General features: G+C 36.7%; 1 pseudogene; it reads left to right on the top strand.

Annotated features, from left to right (window-relative positions):
* Window positions 1–506: 506 nt before the first annotated feature.
* On the top strand, window positions 507–2,925 carry LOC132162929 (1-aminocyclopropane-1-carboxylate synthase 1-like; annotated as a pseudogene).
* The last annotated feature ends 7,971 nt before the right edge of the window (window positions 2,926–10,896 follow it).

Below are 10,896 nucleotides of genomic sequence, written 5' to 3'. Positions count from 1 at the left end.
TGACCCCCAAAACTATTCCGAGTCAGCACCAACGCCTACGCCTACCAAATTAGAAAGGGTCATGATTCATGATATAGAGCACGCCGGCGTGCTCTATATCTTGAACACACGGATTTCCTGCATTTATTTTCCATTGAAAACTCACGGCAAGAGCAAAAAGAAACATCGTACTTTCTAAACAAGATGAACAAAAAAATAAAACATGTACAAGGAGGTTCATTTTCACACGTGGGTGTTAATGCTTGATTTGCGAGCACACTGACACGCAAGCCATTACGCATTCGTTGACCAAAACTGCCACTCAAAAATTCTCTTTTTCGAAACTTTTGAAGTTTGAAATGGACTTTTCTATCTCTGTTTCCTCGATCTCTTCGTTTCCAACTCCCCGCCAGCTGCCTATAAATTCCCACATTCTCTCAGTATTTTACTCACTCATTTTTAGACAATAATTATAATATTCATAATATTATTAATTCCTAGTGAGCTTGCTGTAGAGAAAGCTGAAAATGGGGTTGAGTAAGAATCACCAGCTTTTGTCTAAAATTGCAACCAACGACCGACATGGTGAGAATTCTCCTTATTTCGATGGATGGAAGGCGTATGATCACAACCCTTATCACCCTTCTACAAATCGGGATGGAGTTATCCAGATGGGGCTTGCAGGAAATCAGGTTTGGTGCATGGAGTTTAATATTTTTGTGCTTGAATATCTCACTTACAATGCGCGTTAACATGCAGATTAAATGTTTTTGTTTGTTTGTTTGTTTATGTTTATGTTCCAGCTTTGCTTTGATTTGATTGAAGAGTGGATTAGGAAAAATCCTAAAGCTTCCATTTGCACAGCTGAGGGAGTGAATGAGTTCAAGAATATTGCTATCTTTCAGGATTATCATGGCTTGCCGGAGTTTAGACAAGTATATATACATACATAAACTTGTTCTTTAACTTGTAAAATGATGATGAAGTTACATAAACGAAGAAATGTAGAAGTAGAAATGCCATTTTTTTTGGCAATAATATTAATATGTTTGTGTTAAATATTGTCAGGCTGTAGCGAACTTTATGGGAAGAGTAAGAGGCAACAGGGTCAGATTTGATCCTGACCGTATAGTCATGAGCGGCGGAGCTACCGGAGCAAACGAGCTAATCACCTTCTGTTTGGCGGATCCCGGCGATGTTTTCCTTGTACCCTCACCTTATTATTCAGCGTACGGACATTATCGCTTTTACACTTTTATTTTATTTTCACAAAAATTAAACAAATGATGGAAACAAATTAAATGTAAACTTGAAACTACTAATATAAAAAATGATGAATTTAGTGACTTAACAAGAAGTGGAATGTATAACAAAATTGTTAGAGAATTTCTATCCAAACTTAGGGTCCAAGTCATGGTCTTTGACTCTTGACCACGTCGCTCTGAGTAGATCAAGAAACCAGCAGGATTCTCCCAAAGATGCCTTGTCAAAGTTTAGGTAGTAGAAGTCTGAAACCATACCCAATAGAAAGCTGACATTCACAATTTCCAGGAAACTTACTCGTGTCAGAGTCAATTCTTCTAAATATTTTTTGATTTATTTATTCTTAGGAGGTCAATTACACAATTTCCGATTACTAATAAGTAAGCCAGTGGCAACAATTCACGTAACGTTTTGCGTCAATAAGATAGGTCAAGCACATATTATATTCTCTCTTCACTCTCATTCTTTTCAATTCTCAAAAAAAAAAAAAAAAAAAAAAAATTCCTTGATTGATCAAAAACTAATACGCACAATTACATTAACCTAATAAAATAGGAGTGTAGTATATGCTATTACTATTAAAAAAAAAAAAAAAAAACCTCTCTAGACCTAGTGGACCTTTGCTAATATTGAGTATTGGCCTACAAGCCCCATACTGCAATCCAGAGAGGAGGGCAATCACCTAATTCCAGTCCACAGCTGGATGTTTGGACAATTTCCGTAGTCACAGAAAAAGGATACAAGATGTTAAAGATTCCACCTGTCAGCCTTTATTTTTTTATTCCCACTGCAATCAGTATTTGGACCACAAATAGTGTGGGCAGCATAGGTCGTTTATGTTTACACGTATGCTCATCGTGTAATAATTTAATGTATTATTAAAGTATTATCATATGATTAAGATGAATTAATCTTTTAATTTTTTTTTTGGTTTAATTGCAGATTTTTTAGGGACATCGAGTGGGGAACTGGGTGCAGATACTTCCTGTTGATTGCGATAGCTCGAATGGGCTCGTAATAACAAAAGCAGCGCTAGAAGCAGCATATGAAAAGGCCCAAGAAGACAACATCAAGATCAAGGGCTTGCTCATTGCCAACCCATCAAACCCTCTGGGCACTGTGCTAGACACTGAGACAACGAGAAGCCTGGTGAGCTTCGTAAACGAAAAGAACATCCATTTAGTATCTGACGAAATATATTCAGCCACTGTCTCCGGCTCCCCGACATTCACAGGCATTTCCGAAATCATAGAAGGAATGGAATGCAACCGCGATCTCATTCACATTGTTTACAGCTTGTCGAAAGACATGGGCCTCCCTGGCTTCAGGGTGGGCATAGTTTATTCTTACAATGACGCTGTCGTGAGCTGCGGCCGGAAAATGTCGAGCTTCGGATTAGTTTCCTCGCAAACTCAACACCGCCTTGCTTCAATGCTGTCGGACGAGGAGTTTGTCGGGAAGTTTCTGTCGGAGAGCTCGAAGAGGCTGGCGAAGAGGCGCAGCATGTTCACCAAGTGGCTTGAGGAGGTGGAGATTTCTTGCTTGAAAAGCAAAGCTGGGCTTTTTGTTTGGATGGATTTGCGTAGGCTCCTTGAAAAACAGACGTTTGAGGATGTATATATATATATATATAGATATTGCTTTTCAAGCAAGAAATCTTCACCTCCTCAAGCCACTTGGTGAACATGCTGCGCCTCTTCGCCAGCCTCTTCGAGCTCTCCGACAGAAACTTCCCGACAAACTCCTCGTCCGACAGCATTGAAGCAAGGAGGTGTTGAGTTTGCGAGGAAACTAATCCGAAGCTCGACATTTTCCGGCCGCAGCTCACGACAGCGTCATTGTAAGAATAAACTATGCCCACCCTGAAGCCAGGGAGGCCCATGTCTTTCGACAAGCTGTAAACAATGTGAATGAGATCGCGGTTGCATTCCATTCCTTCTATGATTTCGGAAATGCCTGTGAATGTCGGGGAGCCGGAGACAGTGGCTGAATATATTTCGTCAGATACTAAATGGATGTTCTTTTCGTTTACGAACCATATATATATATGATAATATCTAGTAATTAAGGATCTTCAATTTCTAATGAAGTTGGATTCAACAGGGGTGTACTTAGGAAATAACGGTGCATGATATTGATTCTTACTGTCAGAAGTAATTACCATGTTTTTTTCCCACTTGATCATGTGGGTGCTGTAAGTTTTTTTATGGGACTAGAATGTTTCGTTTATGAAATCATTTGATATTTGTAAGTTGTCCTGCTGGGCAGCTAAACCTAGAAAGATATTGAAAAAAATGTAATGATTTCTTATTATTCAAGTGTAAACTGCTTCAATATTTATTATTTTGTTCAAAAATATATACCTGGTGTTCTTGATGATTAAATTAATATTTCTTTTGGCAGCTATAGCTAGCAAGATCATTGTGTGAATATAATTCATCTGTTTTCTGGCTCAAAATGTTTTTGCATTTATTATATCCAGAGCCAAGCATGATGCAGGAACAGCAATATATAGCAAGGATCCCCACTTCAAATTATCTATTGAGAAAATAAATAAAAGATTAGTTGATCCATTACTGATGTTAATTAATATATATATATGACATCAGTGGAATACGTTTGTTGCATGCATCGGCTTCGATCAGTCACCGCAGAGTGGTGATATGGGTTACGCCGGCGTGCGTAAACAGTAACACACGCTGGTGACATGGCATGTGCCACGTCGTTTGCCCTCATTTAAAAAAAATAAAAAAAATAAAAAATGCTTCAAAACCCATTCCCCAACAAAAATCATTCCTACGTCCATTTCCCCCCAAATTTTTCCCCAAACCCATTCAAAATCGCCTCCCCCTCTCTCAAAATCGAGTAATGCTTGGAGCAAGGGAAGGATCTGGTGGAAATCCGGAGTTGCCTAAGGAGCTGCCGTCAACCATCCGGTGCTTCTCTCCCCACTCTCCTCTCTCACTCTGCGACACCCGCTAAACGACATGGTTTGCATTTTCACTCTTTTCCGATCTTTGACTTTTTGCCCATTGTCTGCTCAAATTTCGTAGATGATGGGATCTATTTAATTTGTGTATTGTTAAGATATAGTGGTGGTTGTTTTGTTTGATTTCCAAAATGGGTAAAATTTTAGGGCTTTGAAGTTATGAATTTGAAACGAAATTTGGTTTGAAAAGAAATTTGGTTTTGTTTTCAGCTGTTGATAGGGCAGAGTTCTGCAGATATGGAGGAAGAATGTGAAGCATTTCTGCCTTTTTTTTTTTTTTTTTTTTTTTTTTAACTTCAACTTGTTCTCGAAGAGACCCACTAGCCATTTTTTTTTATTTTTTTTTTACCAGATCGGTTTGTGGAGATGTTTCTATTTTTTTTTTTTTTTTTTTTTTATGTGTTTTCTCTTTGGTGTTGATTCGATTGTTTCAAGGATAGAATGAACAAAAAATCTTGAGCATTCTTCATGACACAAACAGATTTAACACATGGGTGATATGCTATTTTGGTTCAAATATAGTTTTTCTTTTTTTTTAAAAAAAAAAAAAAATTCATAGAGCCTTTTGTTTGCTGGGTTGAAAGTTCTCTAATTCCTCTTTCAAATTCTGTACTTTCTTTGATTTCAACCACCCATTTGTTTGCTGGTTATGAATTTCTCTAATTATCTTTTACATTTTGCTAATTTGAGATTGATTGGGAAATTATCTAAACAATAAATTTGAATGGCGCGTCAATCTTGGGCAAATAAGATAAATTTGATTTGGTGAAATTTAAATTTAGAAACTTGCTTAAATGGGCGTCAATGTTGGGCAGTTATGAGGAGTCGGATTTGGTCGAATTCAAATTTGAAAATTTGTTTTTTTTTTAAAAGAGAAATCACATGAGGAGAAAGGAAGCTGAATCTTATTTGGAATTATTTCCATGTTGGGAGGCCTGGCTACCTCGAATCAGCCATAAATATTTCCTGTCATTAATGTTCATCTATTTAATATTTATCTATTTAATATTCTTGTGTTAATGAGGCTTGGCTAAATATTTTATCATTTATCTTCATATATCTATTGTAACCATTCAGTTCTATAATAAATATCTTCATTGTCATTGTCTTTTCCAATTACAATCTGCACTATTCTATATATTTTCCATTGTCTGTTACAATTACAGCCATAAAAAAACAAAAAACAAAAAACACGGTTTGCATTTTCACTCTTTTCAGATCTTTGATTTTTTGCCCATTGCCACCTCAAATTTCTTAGATGATGGGATCTATTTAATTTGTGTATTGTTAAGATATATAAAATCTGATAATAGGATATGCTTGCTGCCTTACCAATGTTGGTTTAGGCTTTTGTATTTATAAAATTATATTTACATGAGATTACACTTAGTATGAAATTTAAACACTAAGTGATAAGACAAACAAGGAGATAAGTTTAACAAGAAATTGTTATCTAACTAATCTGCTGCAAGCTTTATCTAGAGATATTGTTTAACAAGAAATTGTTATCTAACTAATCTGCTGCAAGCTTTATCTAGAGATATTGTTTAACTTGAGATTATCTTGTGTAGAGTTCTCATTGAAAGATAACTCTAGGAGTAGATAATATTTACTCTATCCTCAGAAGATTTGGTTGTTCTTGTTATCTCCTACTTCGGCCTTACACCTCTCACAAGTTAATGTTCCGAAGCAAAAAATGCATTTTCTTAGGATATGGTTCCAATTATAAGGGTTACCGTTGTCTTGATCCTATTACTAACAAAATCTTTATCACACGGCATGTAGTCTTCGATGAGAAAAGTTTCCCAGCAAAGGTGGAGGTCCCTTTGTCTCTGCCTGTTCCAGCATGCCCATTAGGTATCTCTTCTTCTATACCTTTTGATCATATTAATTCCGCATCAACTGCTTCACAACATGACACCACACCTACTGCTATACCCACTAATTCTATTGTCTCCAATTCACCTTTAACCTTATCTACTGGACAACCTACACATGTACAACCTCATGGACAAGCATCCAACCGTGACCATGCATGTGTCCCTTTCATCTCTTCTTCCAACATTGCACATAACCTTGAGACATCTATGTCATTCCCTGCACCTCAAGACAAAAACCCACCTACCCATGCACCACCTCATGACAATGACCCATGTGACAATCCTAAGTCCCTTTAGAGTATTTTTAGTTGACTCGTAGTTTTTTTTTTTTTTTTTTTTTTTTTTTTTTTTTTAAAAAAAGGGTTGGCTTAGGTTAACAATGAGAATGGACAAATTAAAAATATATAATAATATTAATAATAATAATAATAATGATAATAGTAATAAGCAAATAAAATAAAAGAGTAAAATATAAATAATAGTAATATATATATATATGGAAAGCCTAGGCACCGACTAAAAAAAAAAACCCTAAGCTCCTCAAAACCAATTTTCTATCTCTTTTATAAAGGCTATATAATGGTATGGAACAAACTCTTGCCGCACACCAAGAAAGGAAGAGAGAAAGGAAGAAAAAAAGAAAGAAAGAAGAATTTCCCTGCCACTCACTTTTTTCTCCTCACGTCACTCTTCCTGTTGTGCGTCAGGTATGGTTTTTGCCTCACATATTGCTTCTTTCTTCTTCTTATATATATATATATATATATATATATATATATACTTAATGGAGAGCATTAGTGTTTTGTCAAATTCAGTATTTTACCTTGGTTGCCGTGTGGCCTTGTAGTGGGAAAGAGATTTGTCTTCTTGTTTTACTCCTCACGTGCAGCTATATATATATAATGATTTGAAGGATTTATAGATATATATACATGAATACTTTAAAGTATATATATATATATATATATTGTTCAATATATTTATAATGATTCAAGGTATATATATATATATATAGTAGTACTTTAAAATCTATCAATACATATATAGATTCAAGTTGTTCATATATATAGTTCTGACAGAGGTATATTATATACACGCATGGTAAAGTTATATATATATATATATATATATATATATATATATAGTATGGAAGAACTTAAAGTATATATATATAAAGGAGTACTACTAAATAAAATAAATTCTGAAAATTTTATGAGAAAATATACCTAAATACCTAAGTAAGTTCATTCTCAATTGATTAGCAAGCCAACTCATAATAGTGGTAGAATGTTTTGTTATGGCGTGTATGAGGGTAGTAATGTGTCTGTATTTCCTTCAGGAGATTAGTTAGCAGTCAGAGGAAAATTTTACTACAGTCAAGAGGTAAGTGAATTTGTTATCCCTTCCATAAAAATTATCATGTCATGCTATTTATGCAATTTTGTTTTCAATTGCAAATGATTATTTTGTTTATATTATGAAATTTTGCTACATGCATGACAAGTTTGAGAAAAAGAAATATTGTGAAAATAGTGATGTTTATAAAGAGAATTTTGAGACAATGATCATAAACCCTCCTACATGTTGTCCTAGAGAAGTACAAAAAATGAGAAAAGAGTGTTATAAAATGAGGGCACATGTAGGGAGGAGTGTATTTTTGGCCCAAGAGAAACAAGAGAGAAGCTCGGTACCGATGCTAAGGATGGAGGCGCAACCGCTGAAGGAGGCTCTGCTAGAAGGTGGTTCCATCATAGTTTTATTTTTGCTATGCTGAGTGCACCCAGAGTTAATTGGCTGGCCAGGGGACGGGGCTGCGGCCACAGTATCTCATCCCAGGTCGCAAGGACCGCGCAACCCTAGTATATGGGAGTAACAGTATACATGGACCCTAGTATGAGATAAAGACTATTATAAATTTTATTGATGAAAATATATTTGATTTGCTTTCTGTTTTCTTTAAAAATATACTAGGAACATATGTAGTTATGAGTTCCATTTTTCAAAACAGGATAATGAGTAAAATTGCTCATGGCTGTGGATTTCACTTACTGGGCCCCCTTTGGGCTCATCAGTTTTTATTTTTTGTTTCAGGTGGTGACCAGGCTGCACTAGGAGGCGGGAATGGGGGTGGGCGTATTTAGAATTTCTTATGATTTCATATTAGTCAAGTTAATAAGTGCGTTGGCACAGCTTTCTTTCAGAAATTGATAGATTTATTTTAATAAGGATCTCTATCTCGTTGTGAGACATATTTCTGTTAAACAAGAATATTTCAGTTTAGTTATTATTTTTAGACATGATATTCTAGACTTTCATGAATTCATTGTTATACTAGTATTGTTTAGTTGATAAACCTTATGGATCTTTGCAAGTAAGAAAATCATTAACGAACCTAACCCTAACGGGCTGGGGATGTTACAACCCACCTACTCATGTACCACCTCATGACAATGATCCAACTACCCATACACAACCTCACGAACAAGCACCCACCTTTGACAATGCATGTGTCTCTTTCAACTCCCCTTCCAACATTGCACCTAGCTACCTGTGACCATGCAAATCCTGTCCATGACCAGTCCTCTTTAATACCCATAGGTCCACTCCCCTCTCACCCAATGGTAACTCGCACAAAGACAGGACACCTCAAGCCAAAAACATTTCCTGACTACACAGCTCTTTACTCCACCAAACACCCTCTTTTAGCCTTGTCCAATGTTATACAATTTAAAGAACCTAGTTGTTACACACAAGCAATAGCGTCCCCCGAATGGAGAGCTGCTATGGGAAATGAGTTTGATGCCCTTCTTGCTAATGGCACTTGGTCTTTATGTCCACGACCTCTACATCAGAATATTGTTCGCAATAAATGGGTTTACAAGGTAAAATGTAAACAAGATGGTTCCATAGAGAGATTCAAAGCCCGGCTTGTTGCAAAGGGTTTTGATAAGAGGAGTGGGGTTGATTTTACAGAGACATTCAGCCCTGTCATCAAGCCTTCTACCATACGTGTGGTTTTAACCTTGGATGTTCACTTTGATTGGTGCATCCGTCAGTTAGATGTTTCAAATGCATTCCTACATGGTCATCTCACAGAGAATGTTTTTATGGAACAACCTCGTGGCTTTGTGGATGCCTCTCGTCCTGATTTTGTTTGTCATTTACATAAGGCTATCTATGGTCTTAAACAAGCACCTCGGGCCTGGTTTAATCGTCTCTCTCAAGCTTTGTTTGATATTGGATTTTACTCCTCTGCAGTGGATACATCTCTTTTTATTTATCACTCTACTAATGCAACCTTATACGTATTAGTATATGTGGATGATATTTTGATTACAGGGACCAATACAGCTGCCATCTTCTCTGTCATCAATCAGCTGCAAAGTGTTTTTGCTATGAAAGATCTAGGCAATCTTGGCTACTTCCTAGGGATGCCAGCCACTCGTGATTCTACTGGGTTACATATCCGGCAGTCCAAATACATCATGGACGTATTGCACAGGTCAAAAATGATGGGAGCTAAGCCATATGCTGCACCTACTATTTCTGGTTCTAAACTCTCGGCAACAGATGGTGATCCATTCCCTGAGGCTGACACCACCATCTATCGCCAAGTCATTGGTGCCTTACAATACTGCACTATCACTAGACCAGATCTCTCCTACCCAGTAAATCAACTATGTCAATTCATGCACTCCCCAACCACTGTTCACTGGGTGGCAGCTAAGAGGGTTTTATGATATCTCAAAGGAAGTGTGGATCATGGTTTGTATTTTCGGAAGGGTTCTCTTTGCTTAGAGGCATTCTGTGACTCGGATTGGGCTAGTGATCCCGATAGTCGTCGTTCTACTACAGGCTTTGGTATTTTTCTTGGTCCTTGTCTAGTGTCTTGGTGTGCCAAGAAACAATCAGTGGTTGCTCGTTCTAGTACAGAGGCTGAGCATCGTGCTATGGCAATTGCCATTGCTGAGGTCTATTGGCTCCGAATGTTGCTCAAGGATCTTCGTATTTCACTTCCAGCTCCTCCTACATTGTGGTGTGACAACATAGGCACTCTTGCTCTCGCATGTAATCCTGTCTATCATGGTCGTACGAAGCATATCGAAATCGATTATCACTTCACTCGTGAAAAGGTAGTAAACAAGGATATTCTTGTTAAGTATCTCTCCACACATGATCAACTAGCCGATGTCTTTACCAAAGGTCTCACATCTGCTCGATTTTGCATGCTGCGTGACAAGCTGACGGTGATTGTACCTCCCCTAAGCTTGAGGGGGGCTGTTAGAGATAAAAGATCAAAGTCATGTACAAGAGGAATCTAGATATAAAAGGAGATAATATTTATCTCATAAGAGTTTGCATTGTATTATAATTCTTTGACTAGTTCATATCTAATAGCTAGATTAGATATAGTTTAAATATTATATTATCTACTCCTAGAGTTAGAGACGTAGTCATTGTATAGATACCAAGATTATTACAAACTCTATACTTTATAAATAATACACGTATCATGTGCTGCTGGGTATTGAAAACCAAAGCACTTTCACCTATATATTTTCATGGTGCCAATCCAGTTTCGACGATGTGTCGATGTTTACGTTCAATGGCACCATTTTGTTGATGAGTGTGTGGACAAGAGATTCGATGAAATATGCCGAATTGAATTAACAATTTATTTAGGGGACGATATTCACCACCCCAATCAGATTGGACAGATTTGATTTTGGAATTGAAATAGCATTCAACATATGATTTGAATTTTAAGAAAACTGAGCTAACATC

This window comes from Corylus avellana, chromosome 8 (genome assembly GCF_965113065.1).
Source record: "Corylus avellana chromosome 8, dhCorAvel1.hap1.2, whole genome shotgun sequence".
Classification (NCBI taxonomy): Eukaryota; Viridiplantae; Streptophyta; class Magnoliopsida; order Fagales; family Betulaceae; genus Corylus; species Corylus avellana.
This window is presented reverse-complemented; position numbering and strand designations above follow the sequence as displayed.